Source organism: Lepisma saccharinum, chromosome 29, assembly GCF_977018435.1.
Source record: "Lepisma saccharinum chromosome 29, izLepSacc3.1, whole genome shotgun sequence".
NCBI lineage: Eukaryota > Metazoa > Arthropoda > Insecta > Zygentoma > Lepismatidae > Lepisma > Lepisma saccharinum.
The window spans coordinates 40,634,016-40,652,414 of NC_139257.1; the positions used below are offsets into that span (position 1 = coordinate 40,634,016).

The following is an 18,399-nucleotide window of genomic DNA, read 5'->3' on the forward strand; positions in this document are numbered from 1 at the left end:
ACTATCCATAAATCTATTAAATGTGTTACAAAACCTTACTTTCAAACAGAACAAGTAGGATACACATAACAGAAGATGTTTCTCATTCAATGGAATATTATTAGCTTTTCTACACGAAAATTGGACTTAATGAAATTAATAACGGAATGTCATCCTTTAATTCTTTGCTTACAGGAAACTAAGGGTAGACAGTACGAAACATACAAAATTGTTCATTATAATTGTTTAGGCCCACCCTATTCTGAAAATGAACGAGGTATTAGCATATATGTCCACGAATCAATATCATATCAGGAAATTCAGATATCCAAACACCATAAACTCTTCCGCGATTATAAAGTAGAAGCACGTGCTATCCAAATCTTCATAGAGGGGAAAAAAATAACAATAATCAATACTTATATCCCATCAAATTACAATTCTCAGAATATAAAACCGTCAGATTTAGAAGCATTGACAAAAAATACCCCTAGCCCATACATCATTGTTGGAGATTTTAATGGTCATCATAACATTTGGGGCTCACAATCATCAGACAGACTTGGGTCCAGCATTGCCGACTGGATAGAAAACAACTCATTTATTGTTCTAAATGATGGATCGCCCACCCACGTCCCACGCAACGGAAATAATCCCTCATCAATAGACCTCACTATAATATCAGAATCATTATTACCAAAAATTTCAGTGGACCACAGCGGAAGAAATGTATGGTAGTGATCATTATCCCATTTATATTCATTCACATTTTATATCCTCACAACCAATTCAACATATCTTATTTCCCATAAATCGCTGGAAAATTAATAATATATCATGGGAATCATATACAATTTTAATAGATTCTTATATACTTAAAGAACAAATAAATTCCTCTCAATCGGTTTCATACTATACACTACTCCAATATATCACAGAAGTTTTAGACATTCTCAGTTCACGAAAAAGAGTAAATTTTTCACGACTAATTTTTCCAAAAATGCATTGGTGGACTTCGGAGTGCGAGACAGCAAAAGCCAACCGAAAAAGGAGTGAGAATCATTTTGCTTCATATCCTACCCTTGAAAATCGAATATTATGGAAAAAATCAATAGCACAAGGAAAAAAAATATTTCTACAAGCAAAACGTGAAGCGTGGATTAAATATTGCAATTCAATAGACATGCAGGAATCATCCCGAAATGTGTGGCATAAATTTAATTCCTTACGTAAACCATGTCCACCTCGTAGAAAACCTATAGATAATAGTTGGCAAGACCAATTTTTAATGCTTTTGGCTCCACCATCAGTACACCTTCCATATAAAAAAATAGAGGAAAATATTTCTAACTTTTCACTTGAATTCCCTCCCATTTCTACAGAGGAATTAAAAAACATAATAAATAATATTAAACCCACTGCACCAGGTCTAGATGGAATACCATACCAAGCCATAAAATATCTACCTAAAGCAGGTTTAGATATTCTTGTATCTTTTTACAATAACATATTCCGTACCGGTATAGTACCGAGGGAGTGGAAAGATTATATAGTTCTCCCAGTTTTAAAAGCAAATAAATCACCACATTGTGCTACATCTTACAGACCCATAATGTTAATTTCAGTCTTGGAAAAAATATTCGAACGAACGATATACCTCAGAATTACCTGGACACTAGAACGTCAACGTTTCTTTTATCCTACTCAACTTGGCTTTAGAATCAATTATGGCAGTCAAGATGCAATAGCTATCCTAAGCACTGCAATTCAAAATAGCAAAATTAGTCGTTCACACTGTTTTAGTCTTTTTATAGATGTGGAAAAAGCATATGATTCTATCAATTTACATATGCTTTGTAACAAATTAGAAAATCTTTTCATTCATCCTCAATTATCGTTAATCATATGGAACCTATATTCCAATAGAAAGATATATGGATGGTTCTCAGAAACAATTAGTGACCCTCGTTTCACTAGCATAGGAATTCCTCAAGGTGCACCTTTAAGTCCTTTATTATTTAATATTTACACAAATGAAATTCACTCCTTACCTCTTTATCCGTTCCAGTTAGTACAATACGCAGATGATTTCTGTTTTTACTGTACTACAGATGATGCAACCCAAGGTATAATTAAAACACAGAGATTAATTAACACCATTAGAGAATGGTTTCATAATGCAGGATTAACCCTTAGTGAAAATAAATCCAAAATCATTTGCTTTAATAACAAACGCAAAGATAGTTATCCCAATAATATTTTACAAATTTCTGACATCCCAGTGACAGATTCTCACAAATATTTAGGTGTACATTTTGATAGACGTTTTACATGGAATACACACATTTTATATTTATTAAACAAAGGTCAAAAGTTTTTAAACATAATTCGTAGCATGACAACAACAAAATGGGGAGGCCACCCAAAAATTTTACTTCTCTTTTATAGAAATTGCTTTCGTTCATTTTTCGACTATGCAGCTTTCAGCTACGGGGGAGCAAAATCCAATCTACTCGACAAAATAGATATATTACAAAGAAAAGCATTGAGAATTTGTCTAGGTCTTATGCAATCAAGCCCCAATGTAAGTGTTTATATGGAGAGTAAAGAGACTTCTTTGAGTCACAGGCGGATTCAATTAACAATAAAATTCCTCCTTAAATCATGGGAAAATCATCCTCATCCATTTAATAAATTGTTTGAAATACAAAAACAATGGGCTGAAGCCGATGTAATAAATCCTCATACCACCTCATATTTCCTTGTATACTGTCATTACTTATTTCCAGAACTTCGATCTAATACTTTCACTCTCTTACATCCTTTGATCTATCAACTAGATATTCCATTATATACTCAATGTTCAATCCACTTCAGAGATCTAGGTTTACATGCATTGTACAGAGAAAAATGGCCAATGCATGTAATGATTTACACCGATGGCTCTAAGAATAACAATAGTGTAGGATGTGCCTATTACATCCCAGAGAAAAACATTTATCAACAATTTAGATTACCTATAGATTCATCTATTTTTACTGCGGAAAGTTACGCCCTATACAAAGCCTTACAATATGGAATAGCGGAAGACTTTAAAAAAATTCTTCTCCTTACAGATTCGCTGAGTGTTCTTCAAGCATTATCTACATCCTATCCCAAATTATGTCACCAATCATATCTTATTATTTTAATTATTCAACAAATTCAACTTGCTTGCAAAAGAAACATTGACATACAATTCAGTTATGTCAAAGCACATGATATTAATGTAGGAAATTATAGAGTGGACATATACGCTAAACAGGCCAGAGATTTACAACTCATAAGTTTCAATAGGTTAATGTATACTGATTTATTACCACGAGTAAAAATCAAACTTATGGAACAATGGAATAAATGGTGCAAAGATCAATTTAAGTTTGTGGGCAACACATATAGATGGATTGCAGAATTTAAATCTAAAGTCCCTTGGTTCAATTCATACACACTCCCACGGCAAGTCATAGTTTTTATTAATAGATTAAGAACAGGACACGTACGTACACCAGCACATTTAGCAAAAATAAAAATTAAAACTCAAGAAAATTGTAAATGTGGCAATAATAATCCTGATGCTCAACATTTAATTCTAGAATGTCCAATCTATTCAGATCAACAAATCATACTCTACAAAGGTTTTCAACATTTAAAAATTCCATTTCCAATATCACTATCATCCATTTTAACAGATTTATCTCCTTCATTAATATGGATGCTGTATGCATATTCTCGAAAATGTAGACTTGAAATATAAAGTGATTTTTAAGAAACAGCAAAATGGACAAAAAAAAGTGAGTTATTTATAATAATTGTTATATATTTGTGATTCCGATTAATTTGTGAGACTAACTGCCAACTTTAGAAGAAAACATTAAAAGAAATAAAAAAAAAAACAATAACGATGTCCAAAGTCGACAAGATAATGCTGACAGGGACAAAAAAAAAAGAAGAAGAAGAAGAATTCGTGTTTAACGTAGACACCTCATTACAAAACTTTTACATCCGTCGTGAACTAAGTATCGTGTAAGATTACGCTAGCTTATCTTTCTACCTTTTATATTGATTAAATATCATCATCTAAGAAGTCTCAAAGCAGACAGGTTTAGTTTGAACGCTCTAAGCTCTACTTTGTGTGTGTGTGTAATTTAAGTTGATAAAAAAAAGATAAAAAGGTAAAGTGTTCCCCTGTGCATAGCACAACGCCATGAAGGCGTATAGGGGGTGTGGGGGTAACGCCTCACACTTTCTTGATCCTGTCGTGAGTGGGGGTGATGTGATTAGCATCACGCCCCTTACCGCCTTTACCCCACAGGGTTTCCCCCAGGTACCCATGTTATTCGACGCTGGATGGGCGCCGGGGCCGCTTCCACCGTTAGAAAAGTTCCCGGATTTGAACAGGCCGGGATCGAACCCGGGACCTTGAGCATGGTAGTCAGACGCGTTACCGACTGAGCCACCGCGAGTTGATGTAGAATGAAATTTAAGTTCAGTTGAAGAATAAATCTCCCTTATATCCTACAAAGTAGTTTTGCATGCATACATGAATAGTTTATATTTTTTATGAAAAACCTACATTTTGGAATAGTAAATGATTTATAATTAATGTCGGATGGGCAGAAGACAATGTGCAAGGTAAACTTTGACGAATCAAATAAAAAAGAAGCGTGTGTATTCAACGTTACAAATTCTTACAGTTTAATATATGTGACTACGTTCTTGCTCTGTATTTGCATGCGATGAATTTTCATTGTAACTCCACAGTACAATATTTGTGATGTGGTAAATGTGCTGCGATGCAGGTACTTTGCTATTTTAGTGCAAAGGGAAGATATTCCGGTCCTTTTGTTAATCTCATTGCATATCACGGGATTTCAATAATCAAACTTCAATGTAAATAAATATCCAGAAATCAGTTACAATATTGAAGTATTAAGTAAGATATTTAGTGCAAGAATTAAAATCCTTTACCAAAAAAAAAAAAAAGATAATTGTAATTATTCCTTTTTTAAAATTTATTATTACATTCCAATGAAAAAAGTCGATTTGCTTTCCAAGTATCGAGCTCAAACATCGATATGCGTATTAATCGATAGTTCCTCACTGTTTCAGTGCGTTGTCTTCCTCCGCCAGATGGTTCTGCTTGTACTGGGTATGTATAGTCTGTGGTTTATAAGGCCTTAGAAAAGTGTTCGCACAAGTCAATGGAGAATATGCTCAGTGTCCAATCCTGTAATAGATAATCCTTGGTACAGACTTGAACTGGTCTTGTCGGAAGTGACGTCACCTAGTGCAGTTCGAAAGCGAGACCATAGCTCGGAGTACGGATTATTGCAGACTTGGTCACGCGATTTCATCGATAAAAAGAAATCCTAAACTGTGAAACGCTTACCTCAGGACATTCATAGATATGTATAAATTCCATGGGATTTGCATTAATACAAGTTGCAATTTTTCACGTCTATGGAGAGAAAAATATGCAGAATTCAAGCAGAATTTCCTGAGGCAATAATTCACGTAGAATTCTCAGAATTCCCGGTGAGTAGCCACCCTTTTCTACCCACTGCAGAGGTTATGCTCAGGGCAGGTGGGGATCGAGACCGGAAGTTGTCGCAGGACAAATAGAAAATAACTTCCTGCAAAACAACTCCCTCAAAAATCATTGCCAAGGTATGAATCACGAACAGACGTAGCCCATGTGACTTACCAATTAATTACTAGTTTAAAAGCACAATTACGATATAATTTTAGGTATATTCTTGTAGAAAAGCATGCTAAAATAAAAACGCGAAAAGTAAAAATAGCACCAATTTTTGGGAAAAAATACAAAAAATCGAGGTCCTTACTTATTACTACTACTATTATTACTACAGCTGCATTAACTTTGCGAAAACAGGACAGCAATATTAGAACAATATCATCTCATAATACAATCTTGTATTTTCCGGTGTCATAAAAAAAAAGAAGAAATACGATTTGTTCTGTACTCCTCCTCCGTGACCGTGTGGTCTAAGGCGCTGGGCTTTGGGCTCCGACTGCGGGACGGCATGGGTTCGAGTCCTGGGTTCAGTCTCTGGGTTCTCGGCCTGTGTATAGGACCGGTGGCAACCCACCATCGTGAGGAAATTGGGGAGCTACGAGCGAGTAGCGTAACCCGGTCTGGGAAATCTCCTATAACGGCTGAGGGTTCGACGTGATGACCCCACGTCACCTAATTACCGGTTGAAGATCTCCACACCTCTAGGTAGGATTGCGGGAGGGAGACTGGCAGTCGGGAGATAGGCCAAGGCCCTTCGAGGGCAGTCGCGCCATGGGTTATTATTATTACAATTTGTTCGTAATTCCAATTAAATTCCCTATTTCAAACCTTCCGCTACCAAGCACATAAGCCACTCACCACTTACATGCTTCTGCCTGAGAAAAATTCCCTACTTTCCCTTAAAATTACATGAAGGGTTGATAAATGTGGAAGAGTCACCCCACAGCATGCCTTGCGGAAGTGCTCGGTGGGGTTCAGGAAGATAGGCAACAATGCCTACTTTAAGTGAGCGTGATTTTACCTTTGACAACCTCACTACATCTTTCCCAGCCGACTTCCCCCTTTCTCTCGAAAGAGAGAGAGAAAGGTTTTGGGCTGAAATTCTTTGCAAGAAAAAATGCTGTTACAATATTTTGACACTTCCTATTAAATGTATATCTTGCTGCAGCAAAACGGACCTTCAAGGTATCAATGAGCGTTTTCCCTATCTCAACAATGTTTATTTTGTTTTTAAAATAACTTTTGTTAGTGAACAAAAGTGCAAGAAGGATTCCGATATCCTTTCATGTATTTTTCATAGCACTGAAAACTTTGAGTGGAGGACTACGTATTATACACGTTATTATGAAGGGTGCTAGCAGGATTTTTTCTCAAGGGGGGCAGAGTCATTAAAACTATTAATATTTTTATTATTACTGCTATTATTATTGCTATAATTTTTGTGATTATTATTATTATTATTATCATCATCATCATATTTACTACTACAACAACTACTACTACTACTTATGTTTTCTTTAAAATTACATACATTTGTAATTTCCATATTCTGTATATCAATATACAATTTGCATAACTGCATACTTAACATATTAATTCATGTAGGACAAAAAGCAGTTTTCTATAGTTAAGTAATCAGTGCCAAAGAGACGTAAGCTTAAATGTAAGCCTGCTTCAAAAGGATTGGTTGGTTGGTTGATTTGGTGTTTTAAATCCACTTTATGCACAGTAAGGCTAATCGGGACTGGACCTACAGTTTAAAGTGGGATCCGAACCACTTGTACCTCCACCGGGTATCGAACCCGGGACCCCTTGATTACAAGACGACGACGCAACCACTGCGCCATCGGGGAGGCCACATAAGCCTGCTTCAAATAATAATAATAATAATAATAATAATAATAAAAATATAATATAATAGTTTAACTAATTACCAAATAAATTAAATCCTTAAATAAATAAAAAAATACTATACAAAAGGCCTGTTCCGGTCACCAGAATGGGTCAATTCAATAATATAAATTTGAAGTTACCAATGTATGTATAGAATACTATACTTTTTCTTTTTGTATTTATGTATTAAATTGAAAATAAAGATGTAAAGAAAGAGAATAAACAGGCGGGGGAGTTAAAATTCAGAGAGACTGACGTCTTTGTTTATTTAATGGTACAGTGGGATCTATGAGTATTACCGTGCAAATTGTCCATCACCATGTTCGTGCACTTTATTTGACCCAATAAGAGATTCAAGAATGAAAAGAAATCTCAAAACAAGCTGTTGACAACTTCTGCACCAGCATACATAAAAATCTATGACTTAAAAACACACAGGATGTAAGAGAAAAATTTATGAAAATAATCATGGACAATTTGCACGGCAATACTCATGGATCCCACTGTACCAGGATACTAAAGCAAGAAAGTAATGTACCTTTATTATAAAAAAATGGAGTTGTTCAAATAACTTACAATTTCTAATTTTAATGTTTACAACATTTGTCAGACGTATAGTGGAATACAATATTCCGATTTGGTATTACGCATGTAGTGCTAAGATGAAACAATCAATAGAAAAAATACAAAACAGATTTATCACATTTATATATTACAAATTCAAGCTATTCAAATACTATTATAAGTATGATAACCTGCTGAATCTTCTAGAAATAGACAGACTTGATGTCAGAGCTGCAAAACTAATTATATCTTATGGAAGGAATCTTGGAGGGAAAATATATGGTACCAAAACTCTTCGTATGATATTTCTTAAGGTGAAATCATACAATTTGAGAGCAAATAGCGAATTATTATGTCTTGATAAGAAATACAAAAATAACAAGTATGTTCTGTATCTCATAAACAGTTATAATTCGAATGCCGTGAGATAGATATTGATAATGTAATGTTGTTGAAACAATGTTCAACTTCATATATAGAGTTCTATAGTTGAAGTGTAACAATTGTTTAAAATTTTTGTAGTATTAGGTTATGTTTTTTCTAAATATTTTGGAAAGTTCTCTTGTCCAATACTGTGGTTTTGGGTACCTTGTAACTTGTAACCTTGTAACATGTAATACTGCTGTACTAAGGCTGAAAATCTGTTCTCGGCAGTTTAAAAAGACTTTTAAATAAATAAATAAATAAGCGCATAACCTCGAATATATGCGGGTAGAGGCGAGCTTACTTCGGGGGTTCTCCCCCCCCGCCTTGTTTTATAATAGTTGCTGCAACTTACTTCATGTACGTCGCAGAAAACAATATTTTTTAAAAAATAAATTATCGCTACAAGTTCACCATTCGAATTACATTAACTCTTTCTAGGAATCTCAGGGGGAGCAAGTGCCCATCCCCCCTGCGGGCATCCTTGTGTGCACTATATGTTTAATTACAGAGTGAAGTCAGGAAGTGATAATATTATTTTATATGGTTCAAAGTGTCTTCTGCTTCAGGACATTGCCGTTTTCGTACACAAACCCAATTCTCGTTTTTTTTCCGGATTATACATACTCTACTGTATCTGCCATTACTAGGTGCCTTACATATCAAACTATCATTAATGAATTAATAATTTTCTATATTTTACTTCCTTTTTCTGCAATTTTTGGCTATACTGCAGGAGGCCTCAGAAAGAACGCTTCGCGGGCTAACAGCAGACGTCGCTCGCACACTGTCGCCGATGCTCTCGGGTCGTCTGCTCCTCAGCCGAACAAACAGGCGGAAGTACAAAAGGCAGAGGTCACTCACCCTTCCAGAAGGGTGCAGCGAGCTAGCTGTGGCAACCGCGCTCGCTCATTAGCGGATCTGATTGGTTCTCGCAGACGCACCCCCATATTGTCGTCTGCTGCAAGCCCGCGAAGCGATCTTTTTAAGGCCTCATGGAGTATATTAGCGAAGATGAATGATGATTAGATTAATGAAGAAACAATCACAAACATGTGGGGAAGACACAACACAAGTCTCAGAGAGGATTGTACTGTCTGGGAGTGTACACACAGAAAACTAAATGCATCATACCGATTGATGCACCAGAACGCGTCGATTGATGCACTAAAGTGTGTTTTTTGGCATCTGCAAGAATCAGATTCACATGTGATGCATTTTAGTGCATTTTTGTATGTCGTAAAAGAAACACCAAAGTGCATCATGTGATGCAAGTGAGGATTTCTTTCAGTCGAGATGCAATATAATGCATCATTTGATGCATTTTGATGCACCTTCATGCGTTTTGGTGCACCTTCCTGCATCTTTCTCGATGATCCATTTAGACGTTTCATCTGAGCTAAATAAAATCTGCAGCTCAGACGAAATGTTTAAGTGCATCATTGAAAAAATGCAGAAAGGTGCATCAAAACTCATCAAATGATACAGATGCCATAAAACACACTTTAGTGCATCAATCGGTATGATGCATTTAGTTCTCTGTGTGTAGCCACCAGAGCCTCGTTAGACTGCAAAGTGCAGTCCAGCGTGTACTACATTACTATTTGAATTGAATGGAATATTTATTTGTATTTCCTTGTGCGAGCAGTAAGCTGTACGCACTACATATTGACACACATTGGTATATTTTACAACCATTATCTCTTTTGATACATGCATGAATAAGGAAAAGAAAAAGACACATATTGTAGAATACGAATTCGACATTACACGTATTATAAGTTAGGGTCACTTTGTGCGGTTTCTTCACCTTTCCTCGTTGTTCGCCCACTTCCCACAAATACCTCCCCAGTCGTTGCACTGTCTCACTTTTGATTCCTATTCTATCTTCTACCACTTCCATTATTTCCCTCCCTGTTACGTTCTTAACCCATTTGTCTCGCAAATTTCGCGTAGAGGGGCAGGCAGAGAGCCCGCACAAAGACCATATCATTTCCCCTGCTTCACTCTTCATTTTTACTTGTTTCCAACCCCCCAGTCTGAACCATGCTATCCCTCCCCTTTCTTTTTTGCCTACCAAATTTATGTATCTTGGTTTCCTCCATTTCCTTGTTTTCAAATGATCTCTTAGTGAAGTCTTCGTCTGACAGTCGGCTAGTATTTCTTGTCTGTATATGTCTAGTAGTCTCTGTCTGATTTGATTTTCAACTGATGTGTCTACCCTCCAGAGGCGTCTCGTGAACGCATGCGTCAATTGTGGGAAAAGAATTATTACTTTCTTTCACTTCAGATCCAAGAAATGTAATATAAGCTTAGTTCAGCGCTCTCGTGTAAAATAAATACTTCTCCTATATGAAGAAATTAGAATGTAGAAATGTTCATGAATGTCGTCGCAGAGCAAGCTGTCCTTTTTCCCCACACTTGACGCATGCGCAGCATGCGTTCACGAGACGCCTTTGTTTTACTGTATAACAACTCTGTACCTCTTCGCCGACCAGGGCCATCATCCCCCCTCCCCTTTCCGGAGCTCTGATAACAATAACAATGCGATCGCAAGAGACAATCGGAAGCGCGAACATCTTTTGTTCCATTTCCTCACCGTGGCGTTCAAAGTACTGCTTCCTGCAAGAAGATGTTGCCAAGCGTCTCGACAGCGAGAGTTGAATGGAACCAGCACGCGGTGTACTCCGCGTTGACATGAGTTTTTGCGTCCGCTGGAAGCGTAAACCAGGTCACTTGCCGAGTAATTCTTTTCTGCAATAACGTACGTGAAGGTTGCGTAAGGCGGGATTGTATAATGAAAAGTTCAGCTTCTCATTTTTGAGAAAAATAAGTAGATTTTTCCTGCCATTCGATCAAAGTTCGCCATCAAGACTAGTTGCTCTCCTCTGCTGTGAGATCTAAGGTAAGGTACGTCCCTTCTATGTGTGGAGATGGTACTTTGCTAGTTTTCTTGTGTAACATCAATTTGATATTATTTAGTGGGGCGAAATCATATGGAGAATTTTTGTTCAAAACTTACAGAGCAGTTTTCTATTTTTCTGTATTGTTTCTTTAACGTCGCTTTTTGTACACTCACCGGCAAAACAATTGGACACCTAGATCCAATAGCAACTTTTCAACGGCAACTTCTACCATCGCCGTAGACGGTACATCTATATGTTATTATCGAAGATGATTACATAGAGTGTACTTGTAATCTAGAGGTTTCGGGTTCGAGAGAGGCACATAGTGGTTCGGATCGCACTTTAAACTGTAGTTCCAGTCCCGATTATTCTATTTGTGCATAAAGTGAACCTATAACAAAACTCAAACAATACATACAGGTGATTGGCAAAAATGTGGAAACGCCACGACATCGGAACGGGTGATATCGACGCAATTTTTCCACTTGAAATCGGACGCTGTGCGACATTCTTTTGTTTTGCGCCGTGAGATAGGACCTTGTCGGACTGGTAGGACGTAGGAGTCGACAAGCAGCGATGCCAACCCTAGCATGACGATGCTAAACCTAGCACAATTTGTGGTTCGTTGGTACGTGTTTGCATAATGGGAATATCTAGCATAATTTGCAAACTTGCTTCTCCGGGAGGAAGAAAATCACTTCAGAAGACAATATTTTGCCAGGTACCTTGCCAGGTACATTTCATGGCAAGCAATCGGTAGAAAGCTGTTGGGGACAAACAAATGTTGCGCTTTGTAGTCGACGAATCATCTCAAACTTTCTCCAGTTCCATATTGAAATCCTCTCGGGCGAAAATAATTATAATAATAAATTACTGTTACTAATTATCAGTAAAAGTAATAATTCATTATTATAATTATAGATCCTAGCACAATTTATCAGCATTTAGCATAATTTCAGAGATTAAACAGCACTTCTTCTTATCAGGAGGATGGCAACGCTGGTCGACAGTTGCGCTGTAGTTAGCGTGCAGTGCGGTTGATACTGAATCATATCCGAGCTGACAGTGTTTCGAAGAGGGCAAATTGTACCAAAGTAGCCATGTTATTTCGCGTATCGAGAGGGGCTCTATCGAAGATAATGATGACATAATAGTGTGTCCGAAAAGACATCATCAGATAAACACCTGCGTGGACGAAAATGTACACTGAGTGACCGAGACAGGAGGACACTGAGGAGGATTGTGGCCATGTTTTGCATGAAGAATGGTGCAAGATCCCATTATCCACCATCCAGGACTTGTGTTTGTCGGAGACTGCAGGCCGTTTTGGAAGCTAAAGGCAGTTCTGCTCCTTATTAGCTGCAGCATTCCAGTTTTTCTCGGCAGGTGTGTCCATATTTTTGTCCATTACCTGTAGAGTGGATCAAAAGACACGACGCCGACTTCTGTTGTGGAATGGTTAGCATAGCGCGCCTAGAAAAATAGATATGGTCACCACACCCTTTTGCGTGGCTTGAGTTCTATGCGTGGTGACCCCGGTTTCATTTGACTGGTCCTTATAATATAGTAAATATTAAATTTTTAATGTATTTTGTTTAATGAAATTTTCTTAATGGGGTACAATTTTCTGCTTCTTATCGACAGTACTCTGCTCTAAGGTATGACACGACTTTTTCTCTTCAGTTATATACTGTTACTGAGAGGAATTAGTAATCAACATATATGTAAGGTATCAACTAACAACTGTTGCATTTTGAAATATCATTTATCAAACAACTTCTTAATATAATTTTCGCGAGAGGTTAATGATAACGATAGATTTATCGAATATTTCTTGTGGTATTACCAAAGTTGGTACACAATCTATAAAACGATAATAGTATTTACTTATTTAGTTAAAACTACATTACTTCTTCAGAAGTAGAAAATCGAGAGTAATGAAGGAGAATATTCGGGTTGCTACTGCTTGTCTGCCATCTGTTGTCTAATTTCTGCAACCAGCAAGGAAATCCTTGAAATTTAGCACAATTGTTGTAATTATTTATTTGTGTAAATGTTGTCTTTACACAAAAGTATATGACCTTGACACCCAAAATGTTCACGTGATCCCGTTCTTTGTGTTTTACTGGGAATTTTAGTTTGATAACAATTAAAGAAAAGCAGTTCTTCAAATACTTTAATTAGCATAGCCTATAGTTTCAAACACTGCTCCATAACTTATTGTGGCATAAACTCCAAACTAAGGTATTCTTCTATTCCATATTTTCTGCTTCTTCTCAGATCAACACAGAAACCGATACAAGGTCGAAAAGTTCTTAACGGTTTTATTACCAGCCCCGTTCAGGGATCCACGAAGCATAGTTTCGCATTTAAAAGTGCGAAGTTCCACTTTTCTATCAAAATTTACCCTGCATCCTTGAAGAATTGAAACTGAATCCAGTGGCGTAGCCAGAAATTTTTCTCAGGGTGGGCTCTGGTTTGATGGTCATGGCCAGAGATTTTTCAATTTTTCATCACCACCAATCAACGTTGTGCTGTAGAGCATTCTTGTTCATGGCTTACATTCATACCTATAATGCAATTATTAGAAATATTTTTTATACAATTTTTATATGTGTTAAAAAATTCGACGTATAAATTTCTTGTAATATTATAAAAATAAAGCTAAATATGCTTTCATCAGTTAAAGAACAGCTTTTCTACGCTCTTACAACACAAACGAAGCTTGTAAACGTGCAACGCAATGATGAGAAAAATCATTTTCAAGTGATAATATTCAAAAAAACTTTAATTTACCAAAATTCAGTTATTCAGTGAATGGTGACAGGTCCTTTCCCATTGCACTGATATTTATTGTTAATATTTATTGTTATTAATTATCTTTTCTCTTGTGCAAATGTTTATTGTTCTTTAATCTTAATTTCTGTAATTTACCTATCACTGATAATGTCAGGATAGTGACTAACCTGCATATACTTATCTTGTAAGGGCTGTTACCATGGCAATTACGAGTGTCTTTTGTCTTGACTTTGAAGTTCGGGCTCGGTTTTTTAATAGAGTGATCAAGTTGAATTATAAGAAGTTTAATTTCTTTGAGTGATCTTACTGCAAACTTAACTTTGATTTTTATTTGACGAACTAACAGAGAGATATTACTCCATACTCTGAGAGGCATCACGCTATTGCTTTCGAGTCTTTCATGTGAACTAATTATTTGCTCTTTTAGTTAAATCATGTTCTTTTGAGACCAAAGAACGTGTCAATGGAATAGTAAATATATTCTGGAATAACCATTTTAATCAATTTTTTATTTTTGTAGGTTTTCTCATTGTTTTTGTATGTTCCATATGGGTTAAAATAGGGTGACCAGATATTTGTTGACCAAAAATAGTATAGTCTATAGGTTGTAGGTGCGCATGCACAAATCATAAAAGGAAATCGAAAATACGGATGGTTATTTGATATTGCTTCTATTATAGCCCCTATAAAATAGGCCTAACTCTACAGATTCAAATTACTTATGGGTCTAATGTAATTAGCTAATTACAAATACTTACTCACCAATGGCACCATCGATGATTTTGCTTTCTTGAGTATGTTTAAATCGTCCTTTATTGCCAGTCTAAACTCTTCACATGTCACGTCCACATTGAATTTCACTTTCATTACTTGTTCGAGTGTTGACACCAGGAGTGTACTTTTTTCCTCTCGCCAATAAATTTTAATAACACAATCAACATTTGTACCAGGCAGAGTAAAGAAGAATTTTATCAGAGGAACAATCACTTTTAAATTTGACCCAGCCTGTACTGACCTCCACTTACCCATCATTGTTTCTTTTATTCCCCCCCAATCTTCAAGATGTTTTTCAATGGCTTTTGAAATTGCACAGTAAGTGTCAAAAATATCATTATCATTAAATTCCAATGAATTTGAAATGTGTTTTGCCTGTTGATGGAATATGAAAATGACTTGAAATTGTTCATAGGAAATTCTTGAGTCAAGGAGTAAATACTTCAGTTTGTTGACATCTTGACGTTTTCCGTTCTGTGGATTTTAAGGCATTTTTAAGCGTAAAATAATGAATGAAATTAAATACCAAGGAAAAGAGTATATTTGGGAATTTTTGCAAATTGAAAAGAGTATAGAGTATATGAACCTCTAAAAGAGTATAATACTCTTAAAAAGAGTATGTCTGGTCACCCTAGTTAAAAGTTTCATTTGATCATTTTGGAGCTCCCAGAAGACGGCTCCCAGCGCTGTCGCTCCGTTCCAACTACGGGTAGAGTTAAAATTACGGTCAAAGTAGGCACCGTTTTTAGGATGATGGAAACGGTAATTGGAATTTCGGCAATATCACTGAGGAGAGAGTTTGAAACAGCAGAATTACCAATACGTCTGCTTCGATTGTGTTTTCTAAATCACTTTCAACTGCAACCTCTACACTGGCACCAGAATGACTTTTATGGATGGCATCATCAAGTTTAGATTTTTTGCTATCTTGTCTAAAAAATGATCGATACAGTAAAAACTGCATATCCCGGAACCTCTATAAGAAGGAAACCTGTAAATACGAAAAAATAAAGTCCCCAGAATGAACCGATTTTATACCTGAAAATGACCTGCTTAAGGCGGAAACCTCCTTAACGCGGAAACGGAACACCATTTAAACACCGACGAGATGTTTTTATTCTCAGTAAGACGGAAATTTCTTCCTTTATTTTGTTTTGCTCGCAAGAAAACAATGCAATACTGTAAGTGAAACATGCCTCTGTTGCAACTCGCTTATCGGTAACATTGTCGATATGAAAGAATGCGCTACAAATAGCTGTTACGATTCCGTTTCTTTCTTTCATCTGTTACCCTCTTTCTCCACCTTTCTTAGTCTATTTCTCCTCTGTTCTTTCGTCATCTTTCTATTTTTCTTGTTATCTCTCTTTGTTTCTTTGTTTTTCTTCACTTTTATCTCAATCTTTCTTCACCTCTCTTATTCCATCTTTCAATCTTTCTCTTTCCCTCTATGCACATCGCACTACGACGCCAGGGGTCCGGGTTCGAAAACATACATAAGTACAACTGCGTTCTTACAATACTGTAAAAAGTGTACCAACATGTTATGTAGTTACATAATTGTAATCTCTGCTATGCTTATTTCGACTGTATCGCATTTTTATTCATGTACGTACATGCATTAGTACTCTACATTATAGGTAATGCGAAATGTAAATCTGTCTTTCCATTATTTCCTGCAGCGCTCTATACTGTATTTAAAGTCAACCCTGTATAAACTGTTAAGACGGAAAATTTTGCTCGGAACTATCATGTTCCGGGATAGACAGATTTTACTGTCGTAACTCGTTTACCGACATGCTCTCTTTATCTGCTTGCACTATACCAGCCTAATTAAAATTTCATCTTTATACAGACGCAATCAGAGAAGAAAGTTGATTTACATACTAATTTTCTCCACAAAAAGCAAAAAAATATACCGGGTGATCCGTTTGAGATGTCAGAAAAGTAAACCTTTAAACACAATATATTAATGTACGTATCCCCGAGAAGCTTGTTGTAATATAAACAGAAAGTATGTATGTTTCGAATGAGTGGAGGTTTACAGATTGCAGCCACATGGCGGCGCTAATGTGCATGGTTACAAAGGTGGTGATCACGTCACAACAGCGCACACAGTATGTCGTATGCTATGCGAAATTTTCGAGTATTTAATGCATGCTACTGCCGCCACGCAGCTGAAGACTGTAAACCTCAACTCATTCGAAACTTACATCCTTTGTGCTTATAAGGGTGTTCCATTAAGACGGATCAAAGTTAGCAGTAAATAAAACGGTGTTATTGGTGAAAGTTTATTGATTTAACTTTTGGATCATATTATTAGAGGCATGGCAATTATGTGTGAAAAACAATATCGGCCAAATGTCCGCCAAGGCTTCGGCGGCACACGTCCACTCGATGGTCAAAATTTTTGATGACGTCTCTGCATAGTTGCTCCTCGATCTCACCAATGTGCCTTATTATCTCATCCTTCAGCTGTTGAATTGTTGTTGGCTTGTTGGCATAGACCTTACTTTTGGGATAACCCCAAAGGAAGAAATCTAATGTGGTCAAGTCGCACGATCGTGGTGGCCAATTGACATCGCTGTTTCGAGCGATGATGCGACCTGGGAACTTCTCATTCAATAAAGTCATTGTTGCATTGGCTCTGTGGCTTGTGGCGCCGTCCTGTTGGAACCACAAATCATCGACATCCATAGCATTCATTTCAGGCCATAAAAAGTTGGTTATCATGTCACGGTATCGCTCGCCTGTGACCGTTACAGAATTCCTGGTATCATTTTCGAAGAAATACAGGCCAATGATTCCGCTAGCAAAAAATGCACACCAAACAGTGATCTTTTGTGGATGCAGTGGCTTTTCAACAATGTTTCTTGGATTTTCATCAGCCCAAATGCGACAATTCTGCTTATTAACGAACCTACCAAGATGAAACTGGGCTTCATCACTAAAGATGTTTTTTTGCGAAAAATCATCATCGGCTTGTGTTTGCTCGTGCATCCAATTGACGAATGTACGGCGTTCAAATGGCCAGCAGGCTTCAATTCTTGTGTCAATTGAATTTTGTAAGCGTGTAGAGACAGAGCCTTTGTCAAAATTCGATGTAGCGTTGTTGTGGAGAGGTTCAATTCCTGCGCGCGATGACGAATAGAGGTGTCTGGATTCGTGGCCACATTCTCGCGCACTGCAGTAATGTTCTCAGCTGAGCGGCGTAAACGAGCACTGATTGGCGTTTTCACATCTGCCACCGACCCAGTTTGTTTGAATTTACGAACAATTTTGCCAATTGCACTCTCGGTTGGTCGATTATGTTGACCAAAACAATCGCGAAGTGCCCGAAATGCATTTCTGTTTGAACGTCCATTTTCGTAATACGCTTCGATAACTTTAACACGTTGCTCGATTGTTAATCTTTCCATGGTTGCAATTGCCAAAGACTGAAGTTGTTAAATCTGAAAGAAAAAGATTAAACACTTAACCTTATTTCAC

The 18,399-nt window shown here is 36.9% G+C and overlaps 1 protein-coding gene across 1 annotated transcript in view; it reads left to right on the forward strand.

Moving 5' to 3' along the window:
* Positions 1 to 2,860: 2,860 nt before the first annotated feature.
* LOC145981255 (methyl farnesoate epoxidase-like) overlaps positions 2,861 to 18,399 on the forward strand; it is a 103,830-nt gene continuing 88,291 nt past the window's right edge. The window contains exon 1 of the mRNA XM_083114409.1: positions 2,861 to 2,871. The gene's annotated coding sequence lies outside the window, so the exon portion shown is untranslated. The remainder of the gene's footprint in view (positions 2,872 to 18,399) is intronic.